The 11,430-nt window shown below is 31.1% G+C and overlaps 1 long non-coding RNA gene across 1 annotated transcript; it reads left to right on the top strand.

The window, feature by feature from the left end:
• Positions 1-3,486: 3,486 nt before the first annotated feature.
• Positions 3,487-5,470, top strand: LOC142522767 (uncharacterized). Its single transcript, XR_012814523.1, has 4 exons — positions 3,487-3,516; positions 3,790-4,287; positions 4,701-4,816; positions 5,240-5,470. It is a non-coding gene; the product is annotated as an uncharacterized LOC142522767 (long non-coding RNA).
• Positions 5,471-11,430: the final 5,960 nt, after the last annotated feature.

Below are 11,430 nucleotides of genomic sequence, written 5' to 3'. Positions count from 1 at the left end.
GGAAGTTGGGGTAAAACCAAAATCGACCAATGCCCAACCGGCATGATTGAGACGATCGACGTTTGTGATTCTGACAATATAGAAGAAATATTTAGTGATGATGGAAATCGCCATATCATATTCCAAGAATTGAATGAATTGGACCTACGTGGTCTCCCATGCCTGACAACGTTCTACAGAGGTGTTGAAAGCATCAAGTTTCCAAAGCTGAAAGTGTTGAGGTTTGGAAATTTGCCGAGGCTGAATAGTTTTGTGCCAATATATTCAGAACCCACCCACGACCATGATTCTTGTAAAGGCCCGTACTTCGTATTCATAATTTTGCAGAATTATTAAAAATTTTCTAAATAAATAATTATCTTGTCCCATTTAATTAAAATCAACATGTAAATAATTTTAACTTTAAAATAACAGCGGAAGCAAATATTGTTTTCAACCAACAATTTAAAAATAATTCAACGTAAACATCAACTTAAAAATAATCCAACGTATTAAAACTGAGTTTGAGTAATAAAAGGTGCATAAATTAAATCATGAGGTCCTCGGGTTTACTACTGCTGTCCCAAGATCGCTCACTGGTCTCCGTCCGCGGTCCCGACCTCATCAATACCTACAACAATCAAGTCTAGTGAGTCTAAAGACTCAACATGTATATATCGTGAATAACAAGTAAATATATCATAAAATCGCATGCAACGTAAAAATAAAGTATCGTAAAGCGTACGATAAAAATCATATCAAGAATAATTATAACTACGTGCATATCTAAAAATCATACGTAAAAGTTTTGCTCAATAGAGCTCTGTCATAACATATCATAATTTTCTGGTAGAGATAATGTTTCTAAGCTAGTGACCCATAACATAGCGTAAGCGCCTGATCAGACTAAACCACAGTATACTGGGCGGTAGAGATCAATCACAGCCCTTGGACTGGATGTCCGTACCCATACATAATCATAAACCGGTCGTAAGTCACCGGGCGGAGAGGTCCTCGGTTGCGCCTACCGACTTCCAAACCCATAAGCATAAGGTGGCCACAAGACATATAGCATATATCTCAAAAATAAACATTTTATATTTTTATGCACGTAATATAATTATAACCTTATTATTACCGGATGAGTTGAATCGTTCCCAGGCTTGCTGCGACTTACTTCTAATATGTGACACATGCAATAAATCTGAACTTGACAAAAATTTAACAATAGAACCAAAAACGAGACGATTCGGACCAACAACTTGATTTTTAACCATGGCTTCGTACCAACCCGAACCAACATTAAACCGACGTTTAACCATGATTAAAAATACCCCAAACATACTGAAAAATATGCATAATAACTGTAAAACACGAAAATGGGTGAAAGGAATCCAAAAACATAAAACACTCTTTCGAGAGTCATTTTGGCACCTTTCACCGTAAATTCTCGTACGACCTCTAAACTCGACCGAATCACGAACGGCCAAAAACATGACTTTCCTAACTCATTAAGGTACTGTCCAGTTCAAGGCCATGGGCTAAAAGCCAGCCTAGAACTCAAACCAACCTCATGAACCGAACAGCAAGTTGCTGTCAAATTACAGCAGGAGCAGCTTGTGTATTTGAGGGGAAATTCTGAAATTTAATGACCAAGGGCTTGAACCACCACCCAAAGACTCTTACCAACATCCTAAGGCATGGCTTGGACCATGGCTAAGGGCTAGAAGCCCACCACAAACCAAACCACACCCCGAAACCGAAACACACTCACACAGGAAATGGAAAGACCGAAATATGCACTTGTGTTGTTGTTTAAAAATTTTGAGGGAACCATGAACCAAACCTTGAAAGGACACCTTGGTCACGTCCTAGACATGGTAAGTGAGGGTTATAACCATGGCTACAGTCCCTAGGACAGCCAGGATTAGAACACACACCTTAACCACCCAAATGACCAAAACCGTGACTCATTATTGCACCTAAGGGAAAGTTGCTGTCATTCTTTCGTTCTTGAGTGTATGGACTGAAACACATGAACCAAAAACCCCCTAACATACTCTAAATCATGCCTATAATCAGCCTTGGGAGCCTGGAACTGAAACAACTCCTGAAATCACAAGAAACATCTCAAACAAAACATAAGCCAATTTCGAGGACCTGTGCAGATTTTTCGAAAATGTTGCTGCCATAATTTCATTTTGCCTCATGAATCTTTAACATATAATGTTTAAAAATATTTATAGGACTTGATTGAAGAGCAAAGAAACAATATATACATGCCTGAAAATTGTTTTGAATAAAACAAACCAATACGACGAATACGAGCGACGGAGTCGGAGTTGAGAATTCCTTCTTGTTCTTGTGCTGTTATTCTTGATTTTTAGCTGCTGTTCTCTTCTGTAAATTTCGAAATTATGGATGAAGGGCTGCTAGGTAATGAGTATGAAGGATACAAGGGATGATAAAGGAGTCTTGAAGTGCATTTAGTTGGAGGTTACAAGTCAAGAAGTTGAATGGATATGAATTGTTTTTCCTCCTCTAGTGTTGTTGTTCCTACCCTCTCCTCCTTGCTGCTAATTCACGATTTTTCTCAGATGTTTCCTACTGATTTTTTTTGAGCATATGAATGTAGGACATGTAGGTAAGGAAGAGGAATGTTAATAATGGTGTTAAAGGGTCCATAATATACATTAAAATGAGAGTTACAAGTGAAGGAGGTGAAGGGTTTTGAATTGTTTCTTAATCCCCTTATTGCCGTTGGTTTGTTCCTTATTTCCTACTGCATTTACATGGTTTTGTTGTCTAATAGGTTGAGTAGAAATGAGGTATGTTATTGCATTTAAATTTTACTACCCATTAGATAATTAAAATGAGAAATGAATACCCCATGAATTGTAATTAGGAATTGTTGGAATGGAGAGTTATCCACCTTTGAATATTTTAAATGTTGGACCCAAAATTATTACTTATTTGCATGGTGTTTTATTGTTTACATCTTGTATGTTAATTGCTTAAGGTTTTAAATACTCATTCTACATTTTAATGAATTTACACCTTAATTTATAATGACCTCTTGCATGGCATTGCATTGTTTTAACTTTAAGCATTTAAATACTATGTTTAATTTCTTGAATACTTCATACTTAGATTAATTCATTCTCTCTTGTTTACATATTTTAATTTAAGCTTTAATTAAATATTGAACCTAAAAGAATTTATTTACCAACTTAGCTCTAATTAATTAAATAAATTCTAAAATATTCTATTTCTTTGAATTAAATTATTCATTGACTTAAATTAAATTTAGGAATATTTTCTTATTATTAATCTTATTTATAATCTCCAAACTCCGGCCCGACCTCGCGTATTTATCCTGAAAAGATGAAACTAAACATCTATTTTTTAAAATAACTAAAACACTTCATATTTTCATAAAAATTCATTTTTAATTTAAATAATATAAATTATGCATGGCTTATACGTAATCTGATTTTTGGGTTCTACAATTCTCTTCATTTCTTTTGCAATAAAAAGGTACGTCTTTTCTTCGTAATCTCAAAAAACCCACCTAAGTATTTTAGATTAAATATTTTTGCAATATAATGTATTTATATATATATATATACATATAGAATCAGCAAATAAATTGTTGTGCTATTAGTAATTTAGTGTTAGCTAGCAAAATGCGAAAGGGTTGTGTTTTACAGTTTTGATTGCGCGTAGTCTATTTGGATTCTATATTTAGATTAAAATGGTTTCATTTTGAGCAATCAACTAATTGTCATTTAATTTGTCTATCTTTTGCAGGTTGAAATTATTGGCCTAAAGACACTTAATCTCGATGACTTTCCAGATAAAATAAGCAAGATATGGTGTCGCCACATCCCAACCAGTTTCTTTCATAATCTTGAGAGCTTGCTTATATATAAAGTTGATGGCATCAAAAACTTAATATCATCTTCAATGGCAAAAGATCTTGTTAATCTCAATAAACTACGTATAAACCATTGCAAAGAGATGATTGATGTGATTGAGTATGAGACACATGTACCAGTTAACTCTATCTTTCCTAATATGAAATATTTGGCAATAAGATACAATTGTAAGTTGAGGAGTTTTTGCTAATGGAAGCACGCATTTGAGTTACCATCATTTGTCATTCTTCAAATAGATAATTGTCCTATGATGAAAACTTTCACTTTGGGATCGCTAAGTACGCCAAAATTACATTGTTTCCATATAAATGGCGAGGACATGGAAATGAAAGGCTTGAAAGGCGGCATACATCATTTCATAAGTACTAAGGTAAGTTTCTATGAATAGCCAATACATAACTATCATTTTATTATAGTGTATATTTGTTGTTTATATGTTGCATATCTTAGAATGATTTTTTGCTTTTTTTTTTCATTAAAAAAAGTACAACCCCTCTTTATATTTTGTCTTCATAATTATATTAATGTTTATGGCTATGTTCCCTTAATGTACTGGACTTGTATATTTAACAAGTGTTGAATTCATTGTTTCAATAGGTTAGCATTTTTATTATTGTAATATGCTTAGAGTATATTTTTTCTTTCAATATTATGCCTTCTATTTGATAATATAATATAATTGTAATTGTGTTTCGTTTTGATAGCCTAAATCCTAAATTTGTTTTATTATGCAACTGCTGTCCGATCCTTGTCGTTTCGTTTAAATGCAATAATATATAGCAGAATGCAAACGAAGATGAGAACAAGGATGAGTACAACGAGGGATGAGAAGCATGAGGGTAAGAAACAGATAGAAGGCGAGGAAACGACAGAGAGCAGGAACAACAATCTTATGTGAGGTGATGGTATTCAAATTGATTTGTTTATGTTTTGCTAGTGAAAGGAACATTGACTCGTGATTCTAGATACACATTTTAGCTTGTAGCGAATTTATTTTGGTGCTGAAACTTACATTGAACCTGTATAGAGGATGGAAATCATGGTATTTGAAATTTTCAGTCGAGAAGTTCGAGAGCTTCGATTTGGCATTAGTATTTCTCTAGTCTTTCTAGTTGATCAAAGACCCATTTTTCCAAGAGGGAGGTATAGTCCTGAAGTATTGAGAAATTCTTGGAGTTCAAGAAAATGGTATATCTATTCTATTTTATAAATGTTGAATGCCTTAATGTGTCATGACAAATGCCATCCTTTTCATTTCTCTCCCATCGGTTTTATTATAATTTTAAGATACACCTGAAATATTTTATTGTTAACAAGTGCAGTGGACAACAAAAAGTGAGAAGAGAAAGAGCACTTGAAGCAAAGAATGTGAGAAAGGAAAAAGAATGTACGAAGAGGAAATTTTCTTTAAGTTCTGCTTCTTTATTGAATCTCTCAAATCTGTTTTCTATTCGTTTTCGCCTGTAAGATGGTTGTAAATCGAGAATTTTTTATTGTTGAAAAGATATTGATTTTGTTTGCAGATTTGGGATTATCATTTTTTCTGTTTTCCATTCATTTTGTAAGATGGTGAAGTGCTTCTATTTTTTTGAGCAGGATAATAAATTGGGCTAAATGTACATACACCCTTTGAAAAGTCTAAAAAACGCATAAAATCCAATAAAAAAATATATGAATAGATTAATATGTACATATTTTTTAAAAAAAATAAAAAAATTTACCACATTTGCGTGGGGTTTTAAGGTTGATTAAATTAATTTCATATATGTTCTTTTTTGTGTTTTTAAAATTATTCCAGGGGTGTACATAAAATTTACCCATAATTAATTTACGTGTAATTTTCATTCGTCTCATTAACATTTCATGTATTTGATACTCACTTGCCTTGACATGTTATAGTTTTTGCACTTCAGAATTGGGATAAATGTCAAATGCATAAAGTATAGGGATGTGAATACAAATAACTTATTAATTTACATATTATTTACAATTGCACCTAAATGTGGTTGGTTGGATTTATTGTCCAGTCTATGATTATGAAAAAATATATGAAATATATGTTTTTCTATGTCATATGTGTAATTTATACTTTTAATGAAGACTTTTTAGCTACAAATTAAAATTTTATTTCATGGTTTTGAATGATCACATGAATACGGTTAATGAGACATTGTAGTCATGATATTACGTCCACAGCATATATAAATGTCACCATTGGTCCAAATATTTGGGATTGATTCTTCAAAGCAAATAAAAAAAATGGATCAATTATGATTGTTGGATTGAGGGTATAATACCCCATAATAAACGAGTCAATATATTGAGTGTTGAACTAATTTTTACTTTTTACTAGTTGTTGGATAATCACTAAATTGGGGTTATCAAGACCAATACTACAAGATTATGAAATACAATGGGATCTTCGTAAAGTTGATTGTGAGTATTACAACAAATTTTATTGGGAGGTTCAATGGCAAAGATAAAGGGATTCATTGGCGTGTTATTTAGTGCGAATAAAGTGAAATGACACAATGCATAAAAATTATCCAATATGCTCTGAAAGAAATTCCTGAAGACCATATGAGAATGTAGACTAGCTATACAAATTCTTAATTAGTTTTTTTCAAGGAAGGGCATTTAAGCACCACAGTATGTGATGGATGACGAGCTTCAAGCTATTTAAGAAGGCCTCTCTTTTGCATAAGCGAGGGGCCTCCGAATGTCTCTGGTTGTTTCACACTCCCTTCTTTTGGTGCAAGCATTCACGAGGAGGGATGAGGACCTGAATTACACATGAGCACGGAAGATATGGCAATGGGGTGGCACGGGGTAGGTTAGTCATCCTTATCTCCATCCTCGTTCCCGAATTACATCCTCGTTCGCGTACTCGTTTTTTCGGGTTTGGATAATCCTCTAACTCACGGGGATGAAATCTCTATCCTTGTTTAAAAAATATTAATGGAGCAGGGTGGGACGAGTTTGGAGATTTCCGAATAATGAACTTATTATTATATATTGTTATTAATGATAATATTAATATTAATATCAATATTAATTTAAAAAATAATATTATTATATTGATTTATTATTATTTTCGGGACCATGTTTTGGGTTTTTCTCACATGGCCCTCGTTGAAAAATTGTCATATCTAAGCACGCATATTTTTGATCCGCAATATGATGGAATCAACACAAGCTGTTGATATACTTCATGTTGGGCGAAATGCAAATTTAGTTGCTACCCTCGTGGAAAAATTGTCATCTCTAAGAACGCATACTTTTGATCCGCAATATGATTGAATCAACACAAGCTGTTGATATTTCATGTTGGGCGAAATGCAAATTTAGTTGCTCATAATATAGCACATTATTTTTCTTCTTCTCCTTCTCTATTTGTTTGGGATACTGGGAAATTTCCAATGTGGATGGAAAACGATGTAATTGAATTCAAGATTAATAAAATTGCATGTTTTCCCTTAAAAAACTTCACCAAGACATTATACATATATATATATATATATATATATATATATATATATATATATATGTATAATGTCTTGGTGAAACGAACAACGTTGGATATAATGCTTGACAAGCTATGGGATAAGGGAGAGACACTTGAATATTCCATTTATAAAGTCATACATCTCTTATATATTATTTTATTTATTTTTTAATTTTAAAATGAAAATAGCCCTTGATTCCATGATTTAGTGGGTCTACCTTGGATCATAGGCACATGCTGTCATAATTCCATCAAAAGAAAATACATATTTATATTCTCACGGGTCAAATATATTTAATTCGGTTGGATGGATACAATTTTTTTGGTTAACGTAACTTAATTCCCTAGAATGGAAAAAAGTCATCTTCGTGCCAAATGTAAACCGAAATTTTTTTAATTTTTGTTATGTAAATTTATATCTTCGCTTTCTTTATATTATAAAATTTCAATTTTTAAAATATATATTTCTATTTTCAGAAATTTTAGTTATGTTTTCTCACGGGAATGCTGGTATTATACTGCATAATTCAACATCATAATAGTGTCATGTCCAGGCCATCGGCACCATGTCGTTAAACGATTTAAATTGAAAAAAATAGATATCAAAACTGAAATTAGACAATATAAAATATCAAATCCACATATAAATAAATATACAAAACCAAAATTACAATTTTTCCAATATATAATCTTACTATATAAGGAATGATTCAATGAATCCTTTGAACAGTCACTTTCAATTACTCAAATAAGAAGAAACTTTCATTATTAAAAAGAATTAAATGACATATTTGATGCATTTATTTTTTGGTGGAATTATCACAATGATTGAATTATAATATTATTCGAAACCAAACGTCTTTTTCTTGATAAAACATTATTTACAAATTTACAATATAATAGCATCTTATTTTAACAGTTTTTATATTTTGGTAGTACTTATGTTCAATAGAGTCTGAGGCGAAAATCTAAAAATGAATCTTCTTGTTACTGATAAATTTCAGTTAGCAAATAATAAATGCAATAAACAATACATAAATACATCATAAATAATATATTACATAAAAAATAAGTAAATAAATATTCGAAATAATTACATAAATAATATTGTTCTAGCTATTTTATAGGCAAAAATATTTATTTAATCTATATAATCTAGTTTTCAGACCATTTCTTTATCAATCAACAACATGGCTAGCTCATTTAGTCTATCTTGTTATATTATTGATCGAAGATAAGTTTTTTATTAACTTCAACTTTGATAAACTTTTTCCGTTTATGCAACTGTTACATGTATGGTTAACAAAATAGTATTACGTAATATAAAGATTTGAGAATAAATCATTCAGTTTCGCAAAACACTGTAACATATTCAAAAATTATTGAAACTTCATATAATACTTCATCAAGCTAGTTAAATACTAACTCTTTAACTTTTTCAAACTCAACAAATATCTCAAAGTCTCTTGATATTATTTAAATTGCTCAAATCAAACTTGAAGAAAAGATCGAGTTTTTATAAACAGAAAATATTCAAATTAGTCTTTTTATTTAATATTGGACCAAATTTTTTATTTAATTATACCACCAACTCAATACATATATAATAAAAAAAATAAAATTTAACACATCCAAGGCTGGACTATGAGGCGGTGGCCTCCCTGGACTCATAGAAGATCCAACCCTATTGGTATGACATATTGTAAAATATTCAAGTTGTTAAAAGTAAAAATTTACGCTACAAAGTAAAAATCTCAAACTCACAAAATATATTAAACTACATACTTTATAAAATTTTGTCTACTCAATTGTGTTTTGCTTCACAAATTGAGAGACATATTTATAGAATTTCTTTGAAAATAATCCAAAAATAAATATATCATTACAGACATCATCACACGCTAATTTTCAATATTTACAAATCTTATTTTCAACATTCAACAATTCAACTCTTATTTTCAACACTCCTCCTTGTGATGATGATCATGATACAATGATTGTCTTAATTACGTGTTTTTATACTGCCTCATTAAAAACCTTACTAAAAAAGCCCATTGGAATAAAAACCATAGCAAGGGAAAAAAAGTGTTGTCACATAAACTCCCCCTCATGTTAACACTAACGATTTTTCACAAATTTCATAGATTGCAGATCACAACGTTATATATATGTTTTCTGAATATTTTCGTAGGAAGTGTCTTTGTGAAGAGATCTGATGAGTTTTCACTTGATTGAATATAATGAATATCAATATCTTTATTCTTCTCAAACTCTTGGGTGAATGCGAAGAACTTACGGGAAATATGTTTAGTAATGTCACTTTTTATGTATCTTTCTTTCATTTGAGTAACACATGCAACATTATCTTCATACAGTGTCACATGCTTCTTTTCAAATGATAATCCGCATGAGATTTGGATATGTTCGGTCATTGATTTTAGCCACACACATTCACTACTTGCTTCATGTAGTGCAATAATCTCGGCATGATTTGATGAAGTTGTTACAAGTGTTTGTTTCTGTGAACGCCAAGAAATTGCAGTGCCTCCACGAGTAAATATATATCTGATTTGGAAACGTGCCTTGTGTGGATCAAATAAATATCCAGCATCAGTATAATCAATTATGCTTTGATTGGTATCTTTTTAATACAAAAGTCTCAAGTCTATCGTTCCTCGTAGATAACGGAATATATGTTTAATTACGTTCTAGTATCTCATTGTTGGATATAAGCTAAATCTTGCCAATAAATTTACAGGAAAAATATAAATCATGTCTTGTACAATTTGCAAGATACATAAGGGCACCAATAATACTTAGATATAGTAGTTCTGGACCAAGGATAACTTCATCATCTTCACATGGACGGAATGGATAATGTTTAATGATCTAACAACCATTGGAGTGCTTAAAGGATTTGATTTATCCATATTAAAACGTTTAAGGACATTTTCTGTATAATTTGACTGTGAACAAATATTCCACATTCTTTTTATTCAATTTGTAAACCTAGACAATACTTTTTTTTCCAAGGTCCCTCATTTCAAATTCTTCCTTCAAGTACAACACAACTTCTTGAATTTTCTTATTCGTTCCAATGATGTTTAATTCATCAACATATACAACAATAATTACACATCTGGATGTTGTTTTCTTAATGAAAATGCAAGGGAATATTGAATTGTTTGCATATCCCTTTTTCATTAAGTGTTCACTTAGCCGATTATACCACATTCAACCACAATTATTTAACCCATATAATGATCTTTGCAATTTAACAGAATAACATTCTCTGGGTTTTGAACTTTGTGCTTCAGACATCTTAAATCCTTCAGGGATTTTCATACATATATATATATATATATATATATACATATATATATATATATATTACTATCAAGTGATCCGCATAAGTAAGTTGTGACAACATCCATAAGACGCATTTCTAAATTTTCAGATAGCATCAAACTAATCAAATACCGAAACGTAATTGAATCCATAACAGGAGAATACATTTCTTTATAATCAATTCCAGGTCTTTGAGGAAAACCTTGTGCAATAAGTCGAGCTTTATATCTTACTATTTCATTTTTTTCATTTCTCTTTCGAATAAAAACACATTTGTACCCAACTGATTTTAAATTTTCGGGTGTAAGGACTATAGGTCCAAAAATTTACGTTTATTTAGCGAATCCAATTCAATCTAGATGACATATTTCCATTTTATCTAGTCATGTCGATTTTTATATTCACCAAAAGATTTTGATTCATGATCTTCATTGTCATTTATGATGTCAAATGTCACATTGTAAGAAAATATATCATCAATTTCTTTTATACTTTTTTGTTTTCATGTTTTTCCAGTATTATATAATTGATAGAGATTTCACGATTCTCATCAGTTTGTGGTTCTAACAGAACATTTTTATCATCATGTATTTTTACTGGAATATCATTCTATATTTTGTTATCATCGTGTTTCTCTATGTTTTTTCTTTTTCGAGGATT

This window comes from Primulina tabacum, chromosome 13 (assembly GCF_025594145.1).
Source record: "Primulina tabacum isolate GXHZ01 chromosome 13, ASM2559414v2, whole genome shotgun sequence".
Lineage (NCBI taxonomy): Eukaryota > Viridiplantae > Streptophyta > Magnoliopsida > Lamiales > Gesneriaceae > Primulina > Primulina tabacum.
Note: the sequence above shows the minus strand (reverse complement) of the source record. Positions and strands in the feature narration are given on the sequence as shown.